This window comes from Python bivittatus, unplaced genomic scaffold (genome assembly GCF_059951505.1).
Source record: "Python bivittatus isolate LINGU-HERP-01145 unplaced genomic scaffold, Pbiv_v1 ctg000980_np1212, whole genome shotgun sequence".
Classification (NCBI taxonomy): Eukaryota; Metazoa; Chordata; class Lepidosauria; order Squamata; family Pythonidae; genus Python; species Python bivittatus.
The window spans coordinates 59,625,520-59,653,430 of NW_028277125.1; the positions used below are offsets into that span (position 1 = coordinate 59,625,520).

Here is a 27,911-nt window from a genome sequence, read left to right on the forward strand (position 1 = left end):
GCCCCTTTGGATTCTACATAGGACAAACAGGCCAGATGTTGTGCAAAAGAATTGGGACTCAAAAAAAGGACAAAGTAATATCACAGCGTTTTAACTTCCCAGGACACTCAATTAGAGATTTCAAAGTGCCATTCTGAAAAAAAAACACCAGAACCATAACCCTAACCCTAACCATAGAGGGAAAGACTGCAGAATTCACTTGCATCAAAAGGCAGCATTGCAGAGACTGGTGAACTATGAGTTTCTTAAACATAATACAAATTGCAGTCACACTATTAAAGCCCACAGCATACACAACCGTTCAGAGAAAATTCATGCAGTTGTAAATGCCCAAGAGCACAAGTCATGTTGGAGCTATGAGCCTTACTAGGATTTGTTAACTTTTTATAACAGATTCTTGCCAAATCTTCCAAAACCACTTTATAATGGCCTTAGGTCTAATATTATAAGGTTTTTTAAAACAATGTTTGAGTTTTTCATTTTTAAATTGTCTTGTTTCAGATTCTTCAAGTTACTTAAATCTACCTGAAATTTTGTTTTGTTTTGCTTTGCTTTTTACTTGTTGTTCAAGTCAAATTTCCCTATTTATTTATTTATTTATTTATTTATTTATTTATGCAAATGTCTTTGGTTTCATTATTTCAATTCCCAATTCTACTGTTGCAACAAAAACAGTAGAGTGCATAAGTTTATTTACCTTCATGACATTTGCTGTTGGCAAACATGGATTGCCATGTTAACATCAGGCAAAATGGAAAGCCAATTCTTTTCTTTTAATTTGCTTTAAGTATGGTAATCTTATTAATTCTATATTTTGTATTTTAATTTTTCCCGCCAATTCCTTCTGATAATCAGGTGTAATCTTTCTAACTACTTCATTTTTGCTTTTTGGTTTTGTTGTTGTTATTCTCCTTCTTCTTGGCCAAGGTGATCTTTTAAATTTTGTTCAACTGCATTTTCTATTGTATTTTCAGATATTAAATTTGCCACAATTTGGGGTTCATTAGATTCCACATCTAATTTGCTATCTGCTCAATTGCTTCCAGTTCTATATCTGAGAAGAACTGGCTTTTAAAGATAACATGACATTGGTCCATGATTTCTTGTTCAATAATATTTGAATTTGGAAATCTCTGTTTCCACATTTCAAATATTCAATTTTGGATTTTTTTAAAATTGGTTTAGATGGATAATAACTTTCCACAAGCAATTCATTTCCAGTTTTGCCCATTTTTTTTCATTTTGGGGCCATCCACTTGAACTACAGTCCTAAGCCCTGTGGCCTAGCAGACAGGACTGAACCCTGTAACTTACTTGTCACTCATTCTCAGGAGCCAAAGCATGTGGGGCAGTTCTTGCTGACACAAGTTACAATTGGTTCAATATGGAAATATAATTTTTGGTGTTCACCATTATTGAGTTTTGGAGGTATTTAGCCTGGTTTTCAATTGAGGCCTGTCTGGCTTGCTTGAAGCTTCTGGTAACAAGGTTATGGCCTGCATAGCCCTCAGCATCATTGCAGCATGCAACACTCCCACCACAAGAGCCTAAAATCCTTGTAGTTATTATTATTGCTACCATTATTTCTTTATTAAACATGCCTGAGATTTTGAATTTTGCTCAGTTACTTTGCTTGTCTATATTATATTGTAATTCTTGCAGAATCATTGAAGTTAGTTTTTCTGGAAGTTTCAGAAAAACGAACTGCAGAAAAACCTCTCCTGACTCTAGTACCTTTTGTTTGATCAGTTGAAAAGACACAGCGTTCTCCGGCTGCGGGGTATATTTGTTCAATGATGCAAATGTGGATGCCAAATAGGAACTAAATTCATTCTTGCTGTAGGTATTTGTAAATGGTTTATAGCACTAATGTGTTAAACAGAGTCATCTGAACTTTTGGAGTGTTACTGAAGAATGGCAAACTGTGGAAAGCATTTGCTTTCACTTCACTCAACATCTGAATTACTAGAGTTGGTGGTGTCATTTTTTCTTCTGCCAAAGAATCTAAGCAGGAAGACTTTATTTTTATTCAAGGTAAGACTTTAATGTCAGAATCTGATTTCACATGGTTAAATATTAACCTCACTCTGTTCTCACTTCACACAGTGTGAACTCTCCAAACACGAATTGCAACTTACAAATATGGAGAACAGATTATAGATCACAAATGTAACAAGGCTAGATTTATCCCTCCACCCCCAAAAATTTATATACACTTTTTGTTCAGTGTTAACAGAATGAACATGCAGGTGTGCATAGTCTAGCATGTCAACATAGTTGTGATATTACAATGTATCTTTGTAAAATGTAACGTGAGTAGTAATCAAATATTACTTCTTTGTTATATCTCATTGCTATATTTTCTAATGAAAAGGAATAAACATAGCTGTATTCTATTTATTTAGTACCTAGACCCTAATCCTTCTAGATTAACAATATATTCAAAATTTAACAGGTTCGTGTGAATAATATTTTATAACAGCCTTGCCCAATTTGGTGTCCTCCAGATGCATTGGACTTTAACCCACACATCCAGCCAAAGGCCAAACTGGATGGAATTCATTAGAGCTGAAACCCAATGCGCAGAAAGTGCAGAAAGTACTAAAAATGATAGGGGGGAAATGAAGAGATTTAAATTACTTTCTCCCACCTGTCCTCAACAGCTCACTTTTCAGAGAAACCTATATATCATCTCCTTCCAAGCTTTTGCTTCAAGAAATTTTAAATAAAATAATATTGAAGCTGAAATAGCCATGCCCATATACGTATATAAATTTGTGGTGTGTGAGTAAATGTGTGTGTGCATGTTGTTTTTCCGGCTTAAGTAACTTTGAATATCTGTTGATAGATGAGGGAATGCAGAGATTGGGTAATGCTTACAAGTGTCATTTGACTCTGTGAGTAGGAATGGGGACGAATTTGTTTAGACAGCATCTCAATGTTGTAAAACACATCAGCTGTACTTTCCATCATCCAAGCAAACTGGGTGAATCACTGGCAATGTCAATTTTAAGACCATGCAGAGAAAATAGAGTTAAGCTTTCAAGAAGACAATAGCTCATTTTGGTTTGATTACTGCAAAAGATTTAAACTGCAGTGTAAGAAGCATGGATCCATGCTTCTAAATCCAGGGTTATTAAAGTAAAAGTCTCAGCAACAAAATATGCATTATATGAAATATATTGAGGAAATCCCATTCCCACTGCAAGATGTTGCCATTTTATGTGGAGAGTCTGAACAGGGACATGAAGAAATGGCGATGATAACAGAATATTTTCCTTAACAAGATTACAGAGACATTTTTTCCCTGTTCATTAGCAAACATTCATGGCCTCAGGCTCTACTTTTTGGGTTGGCAGAAAAATCAAAGTTGTTTTATACTGTATTTGCTGTTGGAGAGAAGTTGTGACTTCCCCCCCCCCCCTCAAGTACCAAAATAGCTTGACTGGGCAAGAGTGATATGCCTTGACTCATGAGGAGGCATTATTCAGTATTGTAACTCAGGCAGCATTCCTTCCATCCACTTTTACATTCGAGTGTTGGCACTGTTCCCTTTCATTCTTGTGAAACTAGCCAAGAAAACCAGGCAATTAATAATGGAAGATTTAAAAATGATAAAACTATTCAAAAATGCTAGATTCATATTATATACTATGTATCCAGTTTACTTAGAGAGGGGGAGAGATAGGGTGATTCTTGAGATGAAAGCTCATTTTCTTCTTGAAAGAGGCAGAAAACTCATTTCTTACAGTGTCTTTTATCCAAAGCCAAGGGAAGCTGAAAACACCTGTATTTAAACTTTTAAAACTTTCTTTTTAATTTATCTAATATGTTGTATGAACATCTGTTCACACTGTATCCTGTTTATTCAATCTCTTTAATAAAGAGAAAGAATGAATCAAGAGTTTGCCCTTCTTTTGTGCAACTCCCCTCACCCCATTAACTTCTTTTCTGCTTTTCATAAAGTAACATGGTCCTCTGTCTTATCTTTCATTTCTTGTTATTATCACTGAGAAATTGGGCTTAAGAAACAGACAGAAGTCTAGAAAGTAGAACTGGATTAGTTAGTTAGTTAAATCTATTTATTTACTATTTCTTGTATACCACCTATTCAAGCAACTCTAGGTAAGACTGAAAGTCAGACTCTCTGTGATGGGACCATTAGCTATGGCATGACCTTGCACAGAGACAACTAAATATCAGAGCAGCTCTTCTCAGGCATTGAGAACTGTATGCCTGGAGGAGACATGGAGGTGTGCACGCCAGCTCTGCCTCCTCATCTCCTGACCACCCTGCGATGATGCAGAAGACACAATTTGAAGATGCAGTCACACCTTGTTTAATTTAGTTACACTGCTTTTCAGGCTAACATCCTTAGCAGGATTTAAAGGCTTGTTCTTAGCTATCTTTTTACCTGGCTCTGTTAAGATAATTTATTTGGTTATTTTCAATATATAATGCACTTTTTTGCAGAGTTGGAAGGGATCTAAGAGGTCATCAAGTTCAACCCCCTGCACCCAGAAGGGTTCCTCCCTAGCAGAGATCACCTCATCATAAAGCGCACTCCGCTAGGCAAGTCTGGACAATTTAAAAACAGATCAGAATACTGCTACTAAAATATTAAAACTGAGTAATTTTTTAAAATAAATCACTTCCCAATAAGAGAAGTTTGCAGGGCTTCCAATAACAATGACAGATGAAGGCCACACTCACATGTGAAACACAACAAAGTTAGATCAATTCTTTATGTATTTATTCAAATTTATTATAACCACCCAACTCCAGTGGACTCTGGGCGGCATACAAAACCAAAAATCTGCAAAAAGAGGGAAAGCATAAAACCACACAGACAGCCCACACTTAAAAGCAACACAAATTGGATGTAAATTTAGATCAGGCTAAATTATGTTGCTTAATCCTTGGAAGCATGATAAGGGATATAGTTCATCAACTTTTAGATCCCATTAAATAGCCTGCCCCTGTTATATAAAATTGCTCAAGCTGACTGCTTTGGCCAACAGTATTATAGTTCATCATTTCCATGTAAAGCTCCATAAGGAGTGCAGTGCATGTATGCTAGTAAAACTAATATATCCACATTCTGTAATCCACATGGTATGACTGAACTTTCTGTGGCCTGCCTCATTAAGATGTCCTTCTTTATTCACATATTAAAAAGTGAAAGAAAGTGTAATCAAATGCCCAACGTATTGCGTGTTCTGTTTGGCGGGGGGGGGGGGAGGTAGCTCCTTCTTTTGTTTGTTAGGTTCTTCGCTCTTTTATTCCACTCTCAGGGTACAATGTGTCTTTTTTGCAGATGCTATTTTGTTTTTGCCCGTACGCGTGCAGAGCCTTTATGTAATTCAAAAGCTTTGGTGTTGTGAAATGTATTCAAGAGGATGGGATCTCATTTTTGGATGAATTACAGGTTAGCTGTTTGTCTTTGTTTTTCACCCACTGCATGGCTTGGAGTTCAGCAAAGCTTCTTGGGAACTGTTTTATATCTGAGCTAATGCTCCCATATGTGGGAATTTCCAGAATGGAAAAGGATTAAAGGCACTAAATCAAGGATGCTGAAAGACCCGAATTGTTTTACAAGAGTGTTTGGACATTAGGAGTGGAGGAGGACTGTAACAAAAATATTCACAGATCAGCCTTTTTCCACTTAGCACGTTCCATGTATTAAACTATAGCTTTCATTATCATTCAATATGAAACAGTTGGTTTCTGGCTGTCCAGGGCGGGCAGTGTAGTCCAAACATGTCTGTGAGCTGAGGATGCTGGTTTACACTCTCGTGGCCTTCCGGAAAATGGGATGGGGGCCCGATGGGGGCTTGCATTGTTGGAATTGGCTGGTGGATAATCAATACTGCTCCCCCCCGCCCAGTCATCTTGAATTGTATATAGTCTTCTTATATAGAATTATTTTTAGCTAATTTTAATATGGATATTTATATTTTTATTGTTTTTACTGTTTTGGATTTTAACTGTGGGCTGCCCAGAGTCACTCTCCGGGGGAGAGGACAGCATATAAATTTAATAAATAAATAAATAAATAAATAAAAAATTAAATAATAAATAAATAAATTACAACCAGTACAGAACTGAAACCATGGCCTGTAAGGAAATATCATATATATTTATTTCATTTCCAGATCCCAGACCAATTTCACTTGACACCTTCCTTAGACTGAAGGAAGCTTAAAAATAGCCTGAGATTGTCTGGAGGTTGAGTCATGGCAACTGGACTTCCTTTCTTTTGGCTTGATACATTTCGCTGCTTGTCCAAGCAGCTTCTTCTTCTATCAAGCAGCGAAATGTATCAAACCAAAAGAAAAGAAGTCCAGTTGCCATGACTCAACCTCCAGATAATTCCACCTGGATGACTGAGAATCTTCATCAATATACAGCCTGAGATTGTGTTATCCTAACTGTAACCCTGAAAATCAAGGAGGTGGTCCTTCTTCAGCCAACAGCACTACTTGGCCTTTGTATGGCATCCCGTGGGCTATGCTCCAAAAAGCGAATGGACAAAGAAATGAAAGCAGCTGAAATAAGAATTGTATTTATTTTATTAATTGGGCTTATATGTTGCTCCAAACATTGCACCTCTGCCGATAAAACACATTAAATGCTTATGGAAGCAAATAAGTTAAACAAATATATATACACACATACATACATATAATATTTTATATAAATATAGCAAAAATGTATTTACTTGATATTATTTCCCCAAATAACACCATATGAATGGAATGTGGCTCATCTACTACAATGAAGGGAGGAGAAGAAGCTGCTGAAAGGCCAAAGGGGAGACAGCGGGCCTGGGTGCTGTTGAAGCCCACCCTTCATTTAGATTAAATTTGCCTGGTACATTTTAATTTGCTTTCAAGTGCCTAGATAGGGCTTTCCCTTTTTTCTTCCTTTTGCATCCTGCCCATTTACCTCTTGCTCCATATCTCCATGCTATTTCTTTCCCTTCCTTTTTGCAACTTCTACCCAAAGGAGGAAGTGAATGTTTATGCCTCTCATTGTGGTTGCTATGCAGGTGAGGGTTAATTAATTTTATAAACAGAACGCCTTATACTATAGGCAACTAATTTTAATCAGGAGCTATTCATTAAATTAAAAGAAATGAATATGATTTTTGGGGTCCGAGCCCTGCTTTTGGAGTAGAGTACATACATACATATATAAGTGTGCCTCCCATATAATTAAAGGGAAGCTAAATCCCTATTAAAAGATGAAGCATACTAAATATTGTAGAAATTGATGCAGGGTTTTTAACTATTCGACTTCAAATCCTAATGTTCCAATAAGTTTCAAAAACATTTCACTTTGAGATAGAACGTAATGACATTTGCAGCAAAAATGGATCTCTAGTGAGAAAAATCAGGACCAAATTTCAGACACATAGGGTTTTTTTGTGTAAAGGAGGAGGATGCCAGCAAGGAGCCATTATTATTATTATGATTGGCTACACAGTTAGCCAGATGTTTAGGCTGGATTTGGCATTTTTATCACCTGTCGAGTCCTTCCCAAGGACCTGGGATAGGCAGATGTTGTTGTTTGATGGTGTTAAAGGTATCATCGCAGGATACAAGCTGTTCCAAGTAATGCTGCTTTTTGCAATTGACTGATGATTTTGTCAGTGCTGATGGTCTTCAAGTGGTACTCCAGATGTGTTGGGATTGCACCCAAGGAACCTATTACTACTGGTACTATCTTTGCTTTCTTTTACCACAGTTGTTCTATTTCTATTTACATATTTGTATCTTGTGATTTTCTCCAGTTCTTTCTCTTCTATTCTGCTGTCTCCAGGTACTGCAGTGTCCACTATCCAGACTTTTGGGTCTTTCTTATCAACAGTTGTTAAGTCTGGGGTGTTGTGTGGCAGGTGCTTGTCTGTCTGAATTCCAAAGTCCCAGAGCTTTGGACTTTAGCTTCTTCATTTTCTATTACTTTGTTTTGTGGTTGTTGTTATATTTTCTTCCCACCTTATACCCCTTCCTGATCGTTCCCTACGAATCCCTAGGACAGTTAGGTAGATAAGAGACATGCAATTTTTTGTTTTACTTCTACACATGGAAACAGAAACAGCAAGGGTGATAAATAGTTAAAAGAATGATGGTCCCCCAAGTTGTTCTACTCCATCCTTAAAACTCTGTGATTGGATAAAAGTTGTAGGCTGATTAAAGAATAATTCTTGTTTGAGGATAGAATTACTGTCACTGAATCTTGTATTCCTTCTCCTTGTTAAGAAATTTAGAGCTGACCTTGGTATAAAAGAGCCATTAAGGAACTTAAGAAACAGAGACTTGGACAAGGATTACACAGTCCATTACACAATCCAGAGAGAGGAGGAAATGTGAGAAAGAAAATCAGAATAACTCTGCCTTGGTTTTGCTTAATATAAAATGGGACACAAAGAAATTTGGACAGGCTTTCAAGATTCTGTGATTATATTCTACAATAATAAAGTAGATTTCTGAATCCTTACAGTGTCGGGTTCTGACCTAACCTACCTCAAAGGGCTGACAGTCCCTCTCCTTTCCACCAAGAATGTAAGTGAATGAGACAGAGAGATAAAATATTTGTATTAAAATCGCAGCTGAAAAATTAAGAGGTATTGCTGCATTAGAAGTTCCCTAAATTTCCATTTGAATTCTTTCAACCACAATACAGATGTTTTTACAAAACCTTTCATTAGCAGCTTGTAAAATTTATATTATAAAAGAAGCACATTCTGCAGGAAACATTTGGGTTACCAAATAAAAGGTCATCATCCTTTCCCATATGTTATTTTAGTATCTCTTAATTGTTCAATGCAGCCTCTTATTAAATATAAACAAAGTCTGGTCATAGTATTTTTAATATTCTTTTGCTAAAGCCAATTATTTCTTCAAACCTTCAGAAGAAACAGATGGTTGCAAATAAAATCTAAGTAGATGTTTAAAATCCTGTAAAAGTATAAGTACTATATTAGTAAAATAACTTGGTTTCCTTGTTATGTTCCTTGAAATTTTTAATTTTGTGTTTTTAGAAGTACCTTCAGTGTGTCAGAACACTCCATGTACCTGCTAGATCCTGGGATATTGGCAACAATATATTGTCTTGCCAGGTAATATCTAGGTTAGAAACAGAATGGGGTGTGTGTACTTGTGGTAAAATTGCTTGCACTTGTGATATAATATGACCAACATGTACAAAAATGGACCTGTACTGTTTTTTACATGCAGAAAATGCTACAGGTAACATAGGTACAGCTAAAGCTGGTAACCTAGCCTATTTTCTTTTCTTATGGAGAAGGGTTATGTGAAGGTTTCAATTGACCAAAGGCATGATGGGCATTTGAGGTCATGGCTCAATGGAAGTCAGTGACTTAAACTGTAAGAGAATAAATAATAAATAGCATGAATTAATGAATGAAAGGAAGAAAAATAGATATGTCTGTGAAACTGAAAGAAAGGGGAAGTGAAGGGATAGAATAAATGTGAACAAAAGGCCAAAACTGGATATCAGAATTAGTGTTATTAGATTGTTCTGCATGTATATGAAAGCAGAAACTCATAGGCTGGTGACGGCATGTTACTCTCCAGCTAACAGTAAAAATGAAATAATCAGGAATGGGTTTGGGAAAAATTATGCAATTTTCTCAGTGCAAGGCAGAAGAAAACATGGAGGGGTGAGGACTAGACAAAACAGTCCAGAAAAAGTGATTAGGTCATTTGGAGACTTAAGAATTAGAATAGTGACTATTCTGTGACTATCTGCTTAGAAAAATGTCCATTGTGACAATTTTTTTGTCAAAAGAGAAAATGGCTGTGCGTTTCTGCTGACTCTGTTGTATGGAAGTCCATTGAATGCAGTGGGAATGGATTACTTAAGAAGTGTGCATGGTAAAACAAAAAGAAAATGAGTGGGTGATAAATACATGCAGATTGAATGCAAAAGGGAATGAGAGAAGCTGAGAGGACAAATAAGGACTGAATTGCTAAATAACTATATGAAGGAATGGTAAATGGGTTGAGAAGAAGTAGAGGACTGAGAAAGTTGTGTTTGGATGGAATTGTTGAGATTTTGAAAAAGAAAGAGTGAGAAGTTCATGAACAAAGGGTAGTGTATGAATCACTGTATGGACAATGTGGAGGCAAAAATGACTTGCAAGCATAGACAGGCATGGAAACATATAGTGAATTGTATTGCTGTAAGCTAGATGTATTTGTATTTCCTTTCCTTTCCTCGTATCTCATCCCTGTAATTTCTTTTTCTCACCACTTCTCACTTTACCATGCTATGCATAATGTTGTCTACCCTGAAATAGAATAACATTATTTATCTGGATATATATATATATACAGATAAATAATAAATATTACCAGAAGGAATTATTTTCATGGATCAAACTTCTTACTATATTCCACTACTTTAAGAAGAGTAATAAAAATCAGCAAAGTATACATTTTGTTCAAAAGATTATTATTAACAATTAATTTAAGTAAAGACTTGAAAGAACAGGTTAGGGATAGATCACCATGGAGAAGATCTGTCTACAGGTAGTCCTTGCTTAACAACCAGAATAGGGACCAGGAAATTGGTTGTTAAGCAGGGCAGTCATTAAGCAAGTCATGACATGACCGGACTCGATTTTACGACCAGTTTTACGACAGTTGTAAAGCGAATCACATGGTCGCTAAGCCAATCCAGCTTCCCCAATGTGCGTTTTTTTATGGAATCTGCTTAATGACCACATGATTCTCTTAACAACCACATGATTTGCTTAAGAACCATGGTGATTCGCTTTATGACCATTGTAAAAAAGGTTGCAAATTGTGATCATGTGACTGTGGGGGGTGCAACAGTTTGTGATGGTCGTAAGTGTGAGTACAGGTCGTAAAGCACGTTTTCCGAGATAGTCATAACTTTGAACAGTCGTTAAGCAAGGACTACCTGTCACTAAATTCGCAATTCAAAGTTACGACAGCACTGAACAAGGGGGACTTACAACCGATCCTTGATGTGATCACAATGCAAGCACTTGGTGTCCATCTCATGACTACAATGGCAGAGCAAGCTGCGTGACAGACAAGCTGCATCACAATTCCAGCATTCCCTGCCAGCTTCCCACAAACAATGTCACTGGGGAAGCTGGCAGGAAGTTGGAAGTCGCTCCTGCTCCTGCCACTTTTTCGCACTCCATAGCACCTGCCTGAAGCACCCCCCTGCCTCCCCATGGCACCTGCACATCCACTTATGCTCTGGAGCACCTGCTCATGACATCCCCTGCCCCCCCAGAGCAGTTACCCATCTGTATGTCAGCTCTCTGCATTTGAAATGCTTATTTTTAAACAATCATATCCCTATGCCGAGGGATAAGGCATGCTTTTTCTTGCCTGTAAAACAGAATAATTCTCACATAATCAAATAATCACAAGGAACATTCCCAATATCCACAGTTCTGGAGTCTGAAGGCCATCTGCTGGGAGACTACTGGACTTCCTTTTGCAGTTAGTTGGCTACTGTGAGAACAGACTGCTGAACTATGTAAATTTTACATTTTACACTTTGTATTTATATATTGTCTGTTTGTTGTAGATTGGCACTGAAGATGTTACCTAGCCAGGTAACAAATGTTTGCGAGAAAACAACCAAGCTCAGAGAACCCCAAGGACTCCACATTTATATATTGTCTGTTCGTTGTAGATGGTTTTCCTTTTTCAACTTATTGTGTGTTTATATTGTACACTGCCCAGAGTCACATTGTCTGAATTGGGTGGCCTTATTAATCTTGAAATAAATAAATAAACACACAAACAAATTAGTCGGACCAGGGGTCCGATCCAGCAGGGCACTGCTTATGTTCTTATGCCAGCATCTCCAAATTCAGTCTCAAATACACTCACCCTTTCATAGCTAATGGAAAATAAGAAAATGGAAAAAGTCATGAAGAAAGGTAAATTAGTCAGATTATACTAGACTCAAGCAGAAGGGAATCCTGTTTAACATCCTGCACTGAATGATAATTAGAAGGAATCTGTAGTAGACTGCTGAAAGGGAATCCGTAGCAACCTTCTGCCAACAGTTTTTCCATCTTGCTGGGAATCTGGAGTCTCAATGATATACACCAGTGCTTCTCAACTTTGGCAACTTTAAGATGTGTGGACTTCAGCTCCCAAAATTCACCAGCCAGCCATGCACAGCCCCTTGAGCACAGCCAAACAGAGGGTAAATATACAAATGGCATCACTGTATTGGCAGGTATGTGGCAACAGGGTTTTTATGTGAGTTCTTTTTAAATATAGTGTCCTGTGATCACTGAGAAAGGATTTTCTTTGAAAGTAATTACATCGGATCTGACATTCTGTAAGGAGGCCAACATTCAATCTGGACATTATGCGAAGTGTTTGGAATAACAGTAACTGTTTAAAATAACTAACAGAAAATCTTCCACTGATTTCTTTTATTGTTTAAGTCCTGTGCAAAAGAGGGGAATTTGAAAGTGAATCAGCTTGTAGAAAGAACAATTAATCTTCCCCTACACTTGCATGGTGGTCCAAATCTGAATTGGGACTTCAAACACTTACTCTAGAGTAAAAGAAAAGAAGATGGACGATTCAATGCTTCATTCTGTAACATATAATTTCACTCTCAAGCCTCTTTCTAAACATTCCTCACTTAAATTAAATGAAGTATGTGTTGATAAAACCATAGAAACATGAGCCTTTAGACTTAAACAGAAGACAAGTTTGAATCAAATGCTGTTTTATAGGGCTGACCAAAAAGGAAAATCATTTGCAGATGGCTGCCATTTCCATCCACCAAACACTAAAAGATTTATTCTTTGCTCCTCAGAAAGTAAGCGGTTTCTCTTGATGTGGTTCCTTCCATTTACAGAAAAAGAAATAAAACCATCAATCAGTGTTTATCTAATATCTCTAATCTGTGCAGTGCTGCAAGCTGTTGGGCTATGCCCTTGGCATTCCAGATGTAGCCAGACCAAGATGTGTAGTGCAAATGGTGCTTTCTTTGTTTTGCCGTTTCTTGCTGTACAGATTAAAACTGAGGAAAAAGAAATACCTGAAAGAGTACTTCAAAGCTACAGAGCTAATTTAGCTCAGTATTTTGAGCCAATTTACAAACTGCCTAGCTTGAAAGAGGACCACAGTATTTGAGCTCACAGGAATCTAATTACAAGCCAACAGCCTTGAATACTTTGTCACTCCCAAATTCTTCACATGCCATTTGGTCATCCCTTGAGCAGACTGCAAGAAAGCACTTTGTTTTCATTCCTCCAAGTCTTCGTATTCACAAGCCAATATTGCAAGTTGAAACCTGAAGAGAAATCTCAGTGGACATTTTGGGGGATTAAGAAGAAGCTGGAACTGAGTGTCACTGTCCTGGACTTTTTAGTTTCTGAACTAAAAGTGTGAAAATGTCCCCTGGGCCTTAGCACACTAGTTTTTAACCCATGTCATAAATAGCAGTTGGATGGATAAAAGAAATGGAAAAATGTTCAGTCCTACAAAATGCTTTTAGGAAGTCACTATAATGCATGAGTCAGCTACTCGTGTTGGTCATATCTAATATCTAAATAATTAAGGCCATATCTACACTTATAATTTAAACTCCTTCTGTCCTGTGTTCATGCCAGCTTGATTCTAGTCAGCTTAAGAAAATTCTGCCTGGAATGAGACATTTTGGCAACAGGTTTTAAGTTATTCAGTACAGACTAATATGTCCACACACTGGGCAATTCTGCTGGTTGCCCTCCCATCTTTATGTTCTGGAAAACAATAGCTAGTTGCTTTTCTTCCAAGACTTTTATATGTTTCTGTGTGTGCGCGTGTGTGTATACAATAAACACATACACACACGCATAGGTATGTGTGTATACAATAAACACATACCTATGCGTATTATTGCTGTTCTTGTTGTTATGACCCTGAATATGCACTGCAGGATAAAGACTTCTTCATTGAAGATTATCCACCATAATTTACCATGCTAGTCCAGTGAAGGTTTGTAGATAAGATGATTTTTGATTTCCCAGTCTAGGGCTGAGAAAGACTGACTGGCCCAATCACCCCATTAGCTTCCATCCCAGAAGGATGACTAGAATCTTGGTCTCCCTGCTCCTAGTCGAGCACACTGGTTCTCTTTCCCTCTCCCTCACATTCTGCCTCACACACAAATATATACACACATACATACATACATGTTTTTTAGGGTTTTTTTGTTCTGCCTTTATTATTTTTATAAATAACTCAAGGTGGCGAGTATACCTAATACTCCTTCCTCCTCCTATTTTCCCTACAACAATAACCCTGTGAGGTGGGCTGGGCCGAGAGAGAGAGACTGGCCCAAAGTCACCCAGCCGGCTTTCATGCCTAAGGCAGGACTAGAACTCTCAGTCTCCTGCTTTCTAGCCTAGAGCCTTCACCACTAGACCAAACTCTCACTCTCTCTGTATGTGTGTGTGTGTGTGTGTGTGTGTATACATACATACACACACATACATACACACACACACACTCAACACAAAGTTGGATTAAATTTATATAAACAAGATCAAATAATTAAGATGCAGATATGTGTAGGTATAATAAGCCTTTTTTTTAAAAAAAATCTTATTTCCAGCATTTTTTCCAATGTTTGTGTACTTCCCTGTACAAGTATTGCAGAAATAGCATAGTGGTTAAGATTTTTTGCTTAATATAGAGAGGTTGCTGGGTTAAAATCTGGCATATACATGCATACAGTTGTTTTTTTTTCTTGAGTAGGAAGTTTTCCTCTCTGCTTCTTCCTGCTCCTTTAATAAGGCCAGGGGTTTACCATTTTTTTTACTTGAGAAATCCAAAGGCTGTCTCAGAGCTGGGGTAAAACTCTCCTACCTTAGGTAACAAAAAAAGCCTAAGGGTAAAATTACCACTCAACAGCAAATTGTAGTAATTCTGTGTGGTTTTGAACTGCTAACCTTCTCTTTGTTAGAGAAAGATTTTAACCACTAACCTATTTCAGCATTAGTGGGAAAAGGAGGTGTATAACCTATTTAAATGCATGATAAACCCTGGCTCATTTAAAGGAGTAGTCCTTCCTCTTCAAAGTAGTAACTTGCAGAAGTTAGCTTATAGCAACCTGAAGCATTCTAGCCTAAACAGGCAGCAATACTTGAGGTGACATAACAGGGAAAAGGGTACTTTGAAAGTGTGGTAGAGAAGTGTACCCTGAGGATGCTTTAAAGGCAAGTTGGGGATTAACAGAGGGTGATGTCTGCTTCTGGATGACAGCCTGACAATGGGGCAACCGGGCAGTGCACATAAACCCTAAGAGAACTTCTCTTCCACAAAAACTTCCAAATGAGCTAGGTGTGTCTCAAGTTATTTCCTGTCCTTTCTTCATTCCCACCAAACTCCACTTTCATTCTTAATTACAGTACAAGGAAGTGCTATTTCTTAATTCAGGTGTATTTTGTCCTACAGAAAAAAGTAAAAGGTGATCAATTTGGAGCTCATGTGTAACATCTGTGAAGCTTTTGTGTGGTTTCCCAAGCCTTTCCACATTTGTTATTTAAAAAAGGGCAGCTTGTTGCTGAAGTTTCAATTGTTACTGTCAAATGTTGGTAATATAGCAACACATGCTAACTAATTAGAGTCCTGATTCTTAACCTGACCATAATTCTGAATCAATAATAAGTAGAGAATCCTCTACTGAGGATAGAATGCTGTTATTACTGATACTGTAGGATCAGTAACTCTACAGAGAACAGATTGCTCTCATTCTGGAATCAATCCAGTGATATTTTATGGCAAATAGTTTTTAAAAAATGTTTGTGTCTGGTTTGCTAATGTCATCATGCCTGTGGGAGAAAGCAATCATAAGCTTGCCAAAGTAAGAGCTTAATATTTTGAGAATTATTACTGTTATTATTAATATGTGGAATATATTGGTTAATCCAATGAATTCTAGAAAATGATTAAAACTCAAAGTGAATAAAACTGATCAATGGCTAGAAAATGAAAATTATATTAAAATCAGTATATTGGATACATTGGTAAATTAATGGAGAACTTACATAGAAATAAACTTTATCTTTCTACCACTGCTCACATTCTTGGCCCCACCAAGTTTTGAGTGAAGTTTTGACAAGACTAAATGTAGCCCTCTCCCCAACATCATTGCCCATTCCTGAGGTAAGAAGAAGATATAATTTTGGTACAATGGGTTTGCTTTTGACTTACTTTGACATTCCTTTTGATCTGAAAATGATCTAGTGATTTATTTAGGAGATCTGCTTATAGCTTTCTCCCATTGACTGTGCTTGTTAGGGACTGTATGAACCAAAGTCCAATAAAGATGAAGGGGATCAGTGATATAATGTATCTCTTAAGTGGAAACAGATTCGTAAATTATATAGGGTTTCTTATATGGTTTTGTAGAGTTGCAAATAACTGAGAAGAACAAGAATGGCTACAATTACACATTGGTAACCATATATACACCAGCTCAGTCTTGGCATAGGATACAGGTTCTTCCACTCAGGATTAGAGATGGCATTCCCTAATTGTTGCCATGCCTACTGGGACCTTTATATACATCTGATATATGGCACTCTGTGGTAGCAAATTGAAAGTTCTTGTAGGTGACTATAAACATGTTTGAAGTGGTAGATGATAGATGCAAAACCAGGCATGCAGCTGAAACAAAAGGGTAAATATAAAGGGTTTGCAACAAGCAAACAGAAAGCATGAATGTTAAAACTGGTGACAAAAACAAAACTTAGAAAAGAGTCTAGTCAAAAAGAAAAGGTCATATTTCATCAGACACTATTATTCCTATTCTCCTATGCCTTAAAAACCACAGCAGTGGCAAAATAGTAAATTTTTCATCTGTGTGGGTTTGGTTTTGTTTGTTTTTGATTTTTTTTTCAAAATGAGAAAAAGAGGCTCTGGGGGGGCAAACTGCTTCCATTTCCACCCTTAAAACCCTCAACCTACCTAACCTTCTGAAGATTGGTCATTTTGCTGCAAGACCAGAGTCATACACTCAAGGTACAGGATTTGCTCCTTTGAGACATGCATATAATGTTGTGAGACACTGCCTGTATTACTCTGGCCCTTCCTTGCCCCCACCCAGGTAGATGCTACTGGGTTGCCTAATAGAGACTGCCCAATTCTTTTCCTGCCGTTAACATATATACCCAGTATCCAGTAAAAAGTTGCCAAGACCTGATCTAAGGTTTCTCTGTAAAACAAAATTTAAAAAGGTAGAAAGTTTTAAAACTTTAACCCTAACCCTGCTGTTGTTGCTTTATAGAAGCTCTACAAAGGCTAGAACTTCCTTTTTCTTTTCATTGAAGGATGTTTGTTTGTTTAAATTTTGAAGCCGTGTGACTCCGTAACGACTTTGGGCAGCTTACACTTAAAAAAGAAATAACATATATAGAAAAAAAAAATCACAACTGCCCAGAAGATTACACATTACCAATAAAAAACCAAAAACCATGGGGACTCTGTATCCATCCTATCCCAAGGCCTGGGAGAATTACAAAGTTTCTAATGATTTTCTGAATGGCATTATGATGGGAGCTGTACTAATCTCTGAGAGAGATGTCATTCCAGAGAGCAGGTATAATGGTACATGGGAAAGACTTTGGAGACTGGGCCAAGAGAAGCTGCCAAGGGAACAGTCAGTGAAGAGACAGCATAGCCCGCAGCTGGATAGTGGATGGGGCAAGAGGCTCAGAAGAAACCCTCCCTAGTTTCTTGGGCTGTAAAGGAGATGGTGGGGGGAGAATTTACTTTCAGATTTCCAAGATTCTGTCAATGTAGCTTTACAATAAAGTAAAATTAGAGCATTTGGTTGTGATTCCTATCTAGTTTACCCCACGAGGCTGACATAAATCTTGCAAGTCTCTTACTCTCTTCCAAAGAGAAGAATTTCAGGAATGGCCTCCAATCCTCCAGGAACTCCACCATCCAGCTGTGGGCTATGCCTCTCTTATCTGACTGTTCCCTTGGTGGTATCTCTTGGCCCAGTCTCCTAAGGTCCTTCCCACATTCCATTACATCAGGCATTCCAAAAGAAAAGATATGCTTCCTGGGCCCTGCAAGGTGACCTTGTTTAATCAGTGGGAGTCAGAGCACACCCACTCTGATATCACTGGACAGGCAGAAATAATTAGAGACAAACATTCCATTAGATAGCCAGGCCCTGTGCCATGAAGGGCTTTATAGGTGATAAGCCAGCACCTTGAATTATACCCCAGAAGCAAACTGGTAAAACGTGCAGCTCACAAAGCAGTGGTGATACGTGAGCATAAAGCAACCCACCCATCCTTGCCCCTTGCTGCCATATTTTGGACAAACTAGCTTCTGGGTGGTGTTCAAGGGCAACTCCAGGTAGAGCATGTTGCAGTAATCCAATTGTGAGTTGACCAGGGTATGAGTGACTGTCTGAAGAGCTTCCTGATCCATGAATGGGCACTACTGGCACACTAGATGAACCTGGGCAAAGACGCTCTTGGCCATACTTGCCACTTGCTCTTTGTTCAGGAGCTATGAGTTGAAGATGACCCCCTGATTGCATACAAGTCTCGAATGGGGAAGTACAACCCCACCAAAGACTAAAGATGCAATATCCCCTGATCTGGAAGGTCCAAACATACAAAGTCACTCAGTCTTGTAAGGACTGATAATGAGTCTGAGTTCCTCCACATCAAGACATGTACAGCCTTCAGACACTTAGCCAAGATTTCAACAGCATCACTTCGTCAGCCCAGGATGAAGATGTACGGTTGCTTAACACCAGCATATTGATGATACCTGTTAGACCCCAACTAACAGATGACCTCACCCAAATGGATTCATGTTAAACAAGAGGGGCTAATCTTCCTAATTTCAGCAAGCTATTTGTTCCTTGTCCAAATTTTTCTTTACCATGAAATATATATTTTACAAAAAAAAAAAGTATCATTATAAGAAGTTTATTTTCATATATAAGACTGCTATAACTGAAGGCAGAATCTCTGATCTATAGGTTTGAAACCATCTGTCCCCATTCTTAGGAGTTTGGTGCTTAATTATCTCATAGCAGATTTGATAATTGTGAAATTTAGCTGTCCAGCCTGGGTATGCTTTTCCCATCCTAATTACCATACCCCTAATTTGTTCCTTATTGATTTCAGATTTGGTCGATCTTTGGGATTGTTGCAGTATACAAATTTGATAGGTAAATACATAAATTATTTCAGGGTTCAATAACAACAATACATACAGAGTAATAACAACAACAATACATACAGAGACTTCCCTGCATATGTGCACTTAAATGATACCAGTGCAAATATTCATAAAAAAGAGAATTTGATCTTCTACAATGACTACAAAGGAAAGTAAAAAAGGGAAGTCTATTTTTTAGCTAAGATTTGTTTGTGGGGAGGAAGAAAATTGGATGGCTAGACTGTTAGGCTGAACAGTCGTAAAGCCCAATTTATTTATGGGCTAAGAAAGCAAATACTGGTCCTTAATTAATACTGATTAGTCTACGGTCGTCTTAATTGGTCTTTAGCTATATTACTCTGTGAGGTTACCTGGAAAGATTCCCACTACCATCTGAGGTTTGGCCGGAGGTGGGAGAGGGTCTTGTCTGTGGCTCCAAACTCCCTGACCATGAACATTCATCAGTCCTTTCTCTCTTCCCGATGAAATTTCAGATGTATTTTGGTTTGCCTGTTATTTCATTGATTTATTATACTTGTGACTATGAGCTAGAATTTTGTTTAAAAACAACAATTTTACCTGTTGCCTTTTCTTGTGCAGTCTCATGTATTGGTATTGCTTTTATGATACTGCTATGAGTCTCCTTGGTATTTTTTTAATGGAAAGATGATATATAGATGTTTTATATGTATATAAAACACACACACACACACACACGTTGTCAGGTTAGAGATCAGGCCACCTCAGTATATGTAAGCCTCTGGCTAATGTAGCCCTTTTCCCTATTCAAAGGACTTTTTAAATTTTAACACTGGATAAAAAAGGAGAAAGTGAATCGAGTTTCTCTAACCCCCATCCTAACCAGCACCAACCTGGCATTTTGTTCCCCCTGCCCCCGTATTCCTACTGAGAATTTTTCTGAGGGCCAGGCCAGTTCAGAAAGAATATTTTTTCCATTGCTACTGTACATTTTTTTCTAAATTATCAAATTATTTTTCCCCTTCAAAATAATAGATTTGGCTAAGCCCAATAATATACTCAGTATGTGTGGATTACATAAATGGTCTCAACCACTTTCTGTTGGCTTAAAGCAATCTAAATGTTCACAATCAATACAGGATGAGAAATCAGCCTTATGAGTTAGGGTAGCATTATATTCCCCATGCACTTTTTTAAAAGATTACTCTCTTATATAGCATGAGTATGGAAGTGTGTATGAGAGAGAGAGACAGAAGCAAAAGTGTATTGCCACTGGTCCTATATAGGTTCTAAGAAAATAAACACTCGGTGTGCTTGCAGCTCCATTTTGTTTGAAAGCCTGCAAAACAAAAAATGGAAAGGTAAACTGGAGTGACAGAGAGCAGGGCAGAGGGGGAAAGGGACACCACTAATTTCTTTTCTAGGAATGGATGCTTTGAGACTGACAACCACCACCATGGGCCCCTTTTGTGAATATGCAAGCCTTCCTCTGTGGCTGTCATTTTGAGCATAGACCACATGTCATTTCCCTAAAAATGTGACTGTCCCTGTGTTAGTCAGCAGACCTGGTAAGGTAAGAGACTAAGAGCCGCACAACAGGTGTGCTGAGAAAAGAGGTAAGAGTTTGATGTCATGTAAATAGAACGATCAGGGACCAGACATATTAAGATATACTGGAATAGCTTGAAATCATAATGCAAAAGTCCTAGGAGAGAGCAAGCGGCAAGATGTTTGGGACACAATTCTCTTGAGATAATGAGAGCTCAGGAGTCAATACATCAGACAACTTTCTCATCATAGCTTGCAATTATTTTAATTCTTACTCCAGAATATGAATAATGTTAGTCAGATTGCAACTTGTGAAAAAGTCCAAGTGCTCCTGGACCACACCAGGAAATAAGAAACAGTGGATAGCTGAAAAATGCAAATAAGTTGGAAAGTATACTTCCTTTTTTAAATAAAAAGGTGATTCCTTTAATAATGAGGCCAAATTTCCTTTACTGCCAACCTGCACAACTTTGCTTTGTCAGTCCACCAGACCCTAGAATGCAGAATGAGTTTTGCAGCAATTCCTTTTGTCTATCTCCTGTCTTTTCAGCTCTCTTCTTCAGTTCCCCTTAAGCAAACGAAGGCACTTCTCTAGGCACATGGTCTCAGTTTCTAAATGGAATCTGTAAATGGAGCAAGAATCAAAACTTTTGCATGTCTGTAGCTGCTGCAGCAGCCACACAAGAATAGAAAAGATTGGTATAATTTCATACCTTTCTTTTGAGTCAAAAGTCAATATTTTTTTATCCAAAAAGTTCTACAGAATAATCTTGACTTGATAAAAGACATCTTGTTATCCAATTGTAAATACAGATATACTTTGATACATGGACCCACATGTAAACAGTAATTGAGCCTAATACCCTTTCGCTAGCATACACATTTACGAACATTATCATCTTGTATATAAATTCAGTGCAAAGGAGATGTAGCATATTTATTCTGAGACTGAATTGTTTAAATATCATGGCTCAGACACGAACTACAGAAATTCCATCTCTGCAGAGACCCCATTTGAAATCTAAGTTCCACTCATCCCTTAAAGCAATTGGTAAGTTTGTCTAGATAAATGTACAATATTCCAAATAGTAGTTGCATCCACATTTAACCTAGTTACTGAAGATGATGATCATGATAATGATTTATAGCTGACCCACACCAAAAGACTCTTTACTAGATTCACACATACATTGAACCATAAACTAACCAAATAGGTTGAATATGCCCAAGATATTTAGGATCAAAAATCCAACCAAGTTTAACACATAGCAAGCTTAGCATGATGTAGCAATGCAGCTGTTAAGTTTTTATCTGACCTAGTTAAGTGTATTTTGTGAACATACCCCATGAGGAATGAAGACTGGATTGCAGGCATGAGTGAATATCAGTTTTAGTTCAGAGTGAGGGAGAAGTCATCCACAACTACCAATACTGAAACATGTAGAAAATGAAGCACAGGACAGGGTACCAACTTATCTGATACAGAATATCGTAGGTCAGTTCACTAGTAACTTTAGATGAATGCTGTCATTTTATAAAAAAAACCCTCCCCATGGATTTTTTCATATTTATATGAACAGTCATTAAAAACAAATTGTCTAGCTCCATAGTGATTCTTTCAACACTCGTTTTGTAAAATACTATAAGGCCTGCCATAGACTTGACTTCTGCAATCCCAATTTGAATAGCCATGCTGAGGAAATAGCCCTTTCAGAAACAGAATGAGTCATGTGTTCAGACAGTAAACATGGAGATTACAGGCAATCATTCTCCATAAACATCAAGGAGGGTTAAGAGGATCTGTGATGCTTGTATAAGAAATAAGTTATTAAAGTATTATTAGAAGTATTTCAAGTATTTGGAATCAGTCAGATAAGTCAGATTAAAACATAATCTTATTGAAAATATTTCATATAGTTATTGGCTGTTACATTTGGCATGAATCTGTATACCACCTAGAGTCCCTGAGAATTGAGGTAGTCAATACATTTTATAAATAAAAACTTTTTTTTTTAATATTAGCTTTAGCCTTTGTTCAGTTCTTCTTAAGCAAATTATTTATTAGAATCCTATCCTCATAGGTGGCTGGATGGCTCTTTTCCATCTCCCCACTAATCAACTCACTGTATTTGGGTGTCTTACAAAGGATTATCATGAAGACAAGGTAAGGAGGCATTGGTCTAACCCTTAAGGAACTAATAGAAAACTGTACAGATAGTCCTCAGGTTGCAACCACTCATTCAGCAACCATTTAAAGTTACAACAGCGCTGAATGAGGGGGACTTACAACAGGTCCTCAAACTTGCAGCTGTCACAGCATCCCTGCAGTCGCATGACCATGATTCAGGCTCTTGGCAACTGGCTCGCAATTATTTTATTTATTTATTTATTTATTAAATTTTTCCCCGCCCCTCTCCCCCCAATGGGGGACTCTGGGAGGCTCACACAAAACATTAAAACCATAAATACATATAAATACATAAAACATAAAAATTTAAATAAAACATTACTAAAAAAGAAGAAGAGAGTCCAAGAAGATGATGGATCTGGGACTGAAGACAGCAGGCCTCTATGGGGCTAGTCATCCCCACGCTTGATGTATTCCCTCCCCACCCCAGGCCAAGTGGCAGAACCAGGTCTTCAAAGCCCTTCAGAAGGCCAGGAGTGAGGGGGCCAATCACACCTCCAGAGGCAGCATATTCAAAGAGTGGGGGCTACCGCAGAGAAGGCCCGCCTTCTGGACCCCGCTTTCTTTTACCGAGGGGGTCCGAAGCATGCCCTCTCTGTGTGATTGGGTGGGACGGGTTGAAGTCATGAAGTCCCTTAGGTAACCTGATCCCATGCCATGTAGGGCTTTAAAGGTGATAACCAACACCTTGAATTGGACCCAGAAGCAAACTGGTAGCCAGTGCAGCTCACGGAGCAACGGAGTTACATGGGCCCCCCAATAGCCTGCGCAGCTGCATTCTGGACTAGTTGTAGCTTCCAGATACTCTTCAAGGGTAGCCCCATGTAGAGTGCATTGCAGTAGTCTATATGGGAGATAACAAGGGCATGAGTGACTGTTCAAAGGGCAATTTTGAAGGTTGCAGCATCTCATGTTCACCTGATCACCATTTGTGGCCTTCCCTTCCACAGGCAAAGTCAATGGGGAAGCCAGCAAGAGGTCACAAGTTACTCCCACAAGTCACTTCTGCTCCCGTCACTTTTTCGCCCACTTGCACACCTGTATTTCATAGTGCCTGCCCACTTGCACTCTGTAGCACCCACCTGCCCGCATCCAGTGGCACTTGCCTGCACTCAGTAGTGTCTGCCCCTCTGTAGCTCTTGCCCGCCCGTAGCTTTTGCCTGCTGGTCTGCTTGCCTGGATTCCCACGTCTTCCCACTGTTTCTCGCTTAATGACAGCAATGAGCACTGCTGGGATTGCAGTCGCTAACTGATGTGGTCACGTGACATTGCACTTCACAACCACATTGCTTAGCAATGGAAATTCCAGTCCCAATTGCTGTTGTAACCCAAGGACTACCTGTACTGCTAAGGCACAAGGTTTTTTTTCCCTCAGATTTTGCAATATGTAAAAAAACCAGGATTTTTTGTGCTCAGTTACATCAACTGTGTACATTGAAATTCTCATCTGACTTGGATCAAATCCAATTATAAGATGGTTGATTATGCACTGAATTTTCAAACTTACCTGGAGCCTTATAAATATATAACCAAATTAGATCTATTTAAATATGAATGTGAGCCAAGAAAACCTGAACGATATGCATTTTAATAGCTGAAACTTGGAAGGACTAAAACCACTGAGAGCAGGAGTATGTTTATTAGTTATTCAAAAGGAGTATGGAAGAGGTTTTATTCCACATGCTTGAACATTTCAATATGAAGGAACTGACCTTGAGGTCCACTGTGGTATAAGATTTCAAAACTAGTAAAGGTTTAACTACTTCGATGGATAATCTCCTTAAATTCTATGAGACATTCACAGAAGATGGCCTTGAAGGACAGAGAGAAGATCTGTTCAGATCAGATAAACAAGGCTTGACCCAAACCAAGACAACCAGTTTGGTCTAGTGGTGAAGGCTCCAGGCTAGAAAGCAGAGACTGAGAGTTCTAGTCCTGCCTTAGGCATGAAAGCCGACTGGATGACTTTGGGCCAGTCTCTCTCTCTCAGCCCAACCCACCTCACAGGGTTGTTGTTGTGGGGAAAATAGGAGGAGGAAGGAGTATTAGGTAAGTTCACTGCCTTGAGTTATTTATAAAAATAATAAAGGCAGGTTTTAAAAAAGTGGTTTCTTAGTCTGGTCTACCTTATAGGGCTGACAGGTCCAGTATTTCAAGAAAACTTTTAATTTGCAGTTGATAGCCTTTGGTTTCAGAAAATTCACTTTATTCATTGTAACCCAGATGTAACTTTATTTTCACAATTTCCCAAAGACAACGTACATCAAATCCACAGATATTTAGTTTTGCCTCTCTGCCTCAAATAAATAAATGCAGAAACGGCTTAGTCATCATTTTCCCCTCAGCCCACTAACAAGTATATGATTTGTATTTTCAAAGATATATTCACTTCAATGGCATAGGGGCTCTTGGGGATTAAATTGAAGATATGAGATGCCCTACGTGTTTGTACAGCTAGAAGAAATGCTTGCATTTCTTTAAAAAAAATCAGCAACAGAGTGTGTTGAAGGAATTTGTTAACATATTGATTGCTTTTAGTACCATTTTGAATTAGCTTTCTATTCCCCTTCATATGAGTTTTCCATTACATTCCAATAAATTAAAGTTCAATTATCTGGAAGACTTCTGCTAAACCCTTTTGAGAGGAAAGGTTAATTGATTAGACAAACAATCACTAGGATGTGAACAGGGGGAATAATGACCACTATAATCCAAATTGCAGCTTGCCATACCTACAATTTCCACTTGCCTGTAGAGCAACAATGTGAGATTATTTTCAGAAACAGCCAATGATTGCAAAAGACTATTTTTGCACTTCCTCATGAGTCATGCTTTTCAAAGCTACTCATCAGCTAAAGGAGAATTTAGATGCCAACAACGAGACTGAATCCAGCCAGCAAGAAGAGAGTCAACCCAAACTAAAATATGTATTTCTTGTATAGCTATTTTGATTTTAATAATTGCAATTTGTTTCACTATATTGGAGAAAAAGAAAAAAAGTCAATATCTGGATTCTTACAAACTGAATTAAACCACATTAAAGCTAGTATATGCTAGCTCTTCTTGCAGTATGTATACAGTATTTGTATATATGTGCGTGTGTGCGTGTATGTGGCGGGGGGGGGAGACAGAGAGAGAGAGACCTAAGAGCTCTTCCTCTTGCACCAAATTACATATTGTTGTGGGGCAAAAACTGGACAAGTACTATGTGTAATGCCTGAACTCCTGAAGGAAAGAGAAAATACATCTAAATACTATACTATACTATACTAATGTAATTTACATGCTTGCTATTTTGCTCATTTTATTCTTATTTGTTCGTAGTATCTGGAAAGATATCCAATGACCTGGAGAGATGGTGAGTCCCTTTACCAGATGTGGTCAAGTGAAGGCTAGTCAACTATCTATCAAGGTTATTTCAAATGGGATTCCTACATTTAATTGTGGTTTGGATTCAGTGACTTAAATGGCTCCCTCCAACTCTATGATTATGTGTTTTGTACTGAACTGTTGTCCTTAACTGTTAAATTCAGAGTTCAGGCATTACATTACATTTTCAAGTACTATATCAGAGCTATAAGACCTAAAAACTTGCTTTCTTCATCTTGACAGTCTCAAGAAAATGTATCCTTTATTGATGTAACATTCTGTGTTTTCCTTCTCTACATCACAGAATAACAGCCCTGAATTACGGCTGAATCAAAATGACATTCTAGTTGCATGGCCTCATTCAAAACTGCAAAAGAGTGGGTAGAGATTTTAAAGCATCAAGGCAAGTTTCAGGTTGGGAATGGATTAACTGGCATGTTTCAGTTCCTTTAGTCTGGTAGTCACCTTTTTGTTTTCTTTAAACTGTTCAGGAAGGCTGTTATGCAATCTACCCATGGTTGCATTTGACCCCAGGATGCCTTTCAAAATGGTAACCTGCTAAAAGGAGTTAGAAAGAGTACGGGTCAATGCTGATCTGCAGTATACGTAATAAGCCTTAATGATGTCAATAAGCCATGTACATCACAACTTAGAACTTGGATTATAACATCTGATGCAATTATGTAAGTTATTTGCAACATAGCATGACACATGTGTCATCTTTTCCCCATGCTTACCCCACACTCACGGTACTACCCTTCAGTTCAGAACATCAATAGAAATTAGGAGAGATAAAGCTAATCCTCTACCTTTTTAACCCTTCCCAATTTGGTGAATGTTCTGTTTTTGCTTTAGGCATACACTGGATATGCAACTAGAGAACTTCTAGGCAGCACCTCTAGAAGAAAGGGTCATTCTGAAAGGTCTTGCAGCAGAGTTTTATCTGCTCATCTCAATGTTTACATGCAAATACATTACTTTTGCACATGGGCAGAAAAGTAATCACTTCAGCATCTATTGTGCTCCTGTAAGGAATTTGTTATTATACTGCACTGTATAGTTTACATAAGTGCACTAAAACTTTTGTATTGCTCAATGCAATTTTTATTTCTAGATTTGTATTACTAAGTACATGTGGTCTATGGCTAAATACATGTTATTTTAAAAAGCACAAATTTCCTCTTAAAGACAAAGTAAACATTGCTGAGGACCTTGGGCAGAAGAATTACTGGAATGGCTGATATTCCTACCTACACAGGGCTGAATGGATTTGCACACTTCTCACTCATGCCAGTTTCACACACGTTAATTCTTCAATCCATTTGGTCTCATTTCACATCACACTTTTGGCTGAGATCAAGTGTAGTATCGTATAGTGGTCTCATTTCACATGAATTTGCGGTTTTGCCCAAAATATGTGCCATTTTTGTGTGCATATTATATACTTTAATATGCATTTTGTCTTACAGTATGCTGTGCGGCCTGTACTTCAATCCTTACAGTTCCATATGCAATTTATGTCATTTGTCTAGTTTATGCTTATAGTTAAAGCTTGAAGTAGAAGGATGTAGATTTGCAAAATTCAAATGAGCTTCAAATTTGGCTGA

General features: G+C 38.0%; 1 long non-coding RNA gene across 3 annotated transcripts in view; it reads left to right on the top strand.

The window, feature by feature from the left end:
- The first annotated feature begins 1,895 nt into the window (after positions 1-1,895).
- The window catches only part of LOC148213600 (uncharacterized), a 46,066-nt gene continuing 20,050 nt past the window's right edge, over positions 1,896-27,911 (top strand). Inside the window, exons 1-3 of one of the 3 annotated variants that reach the window (XR_015794431.1) lie at positions 1,896-2,034; positions 22,829-22,911; positions 26,260-26,347. This is a non-coding gene — a long non-coding RNA (uncharacterized LOC148213600). Of the gene's footprint in view, positions 2,035-21,709; positions 21,799-22,828; positions 22,912-26,259; positions 26,348-27,911 lie in introns of those variants that run through there. The other 2 variants (XR_015794430.1, XR_015794429.1) reach the window with 2 other exon arrangements.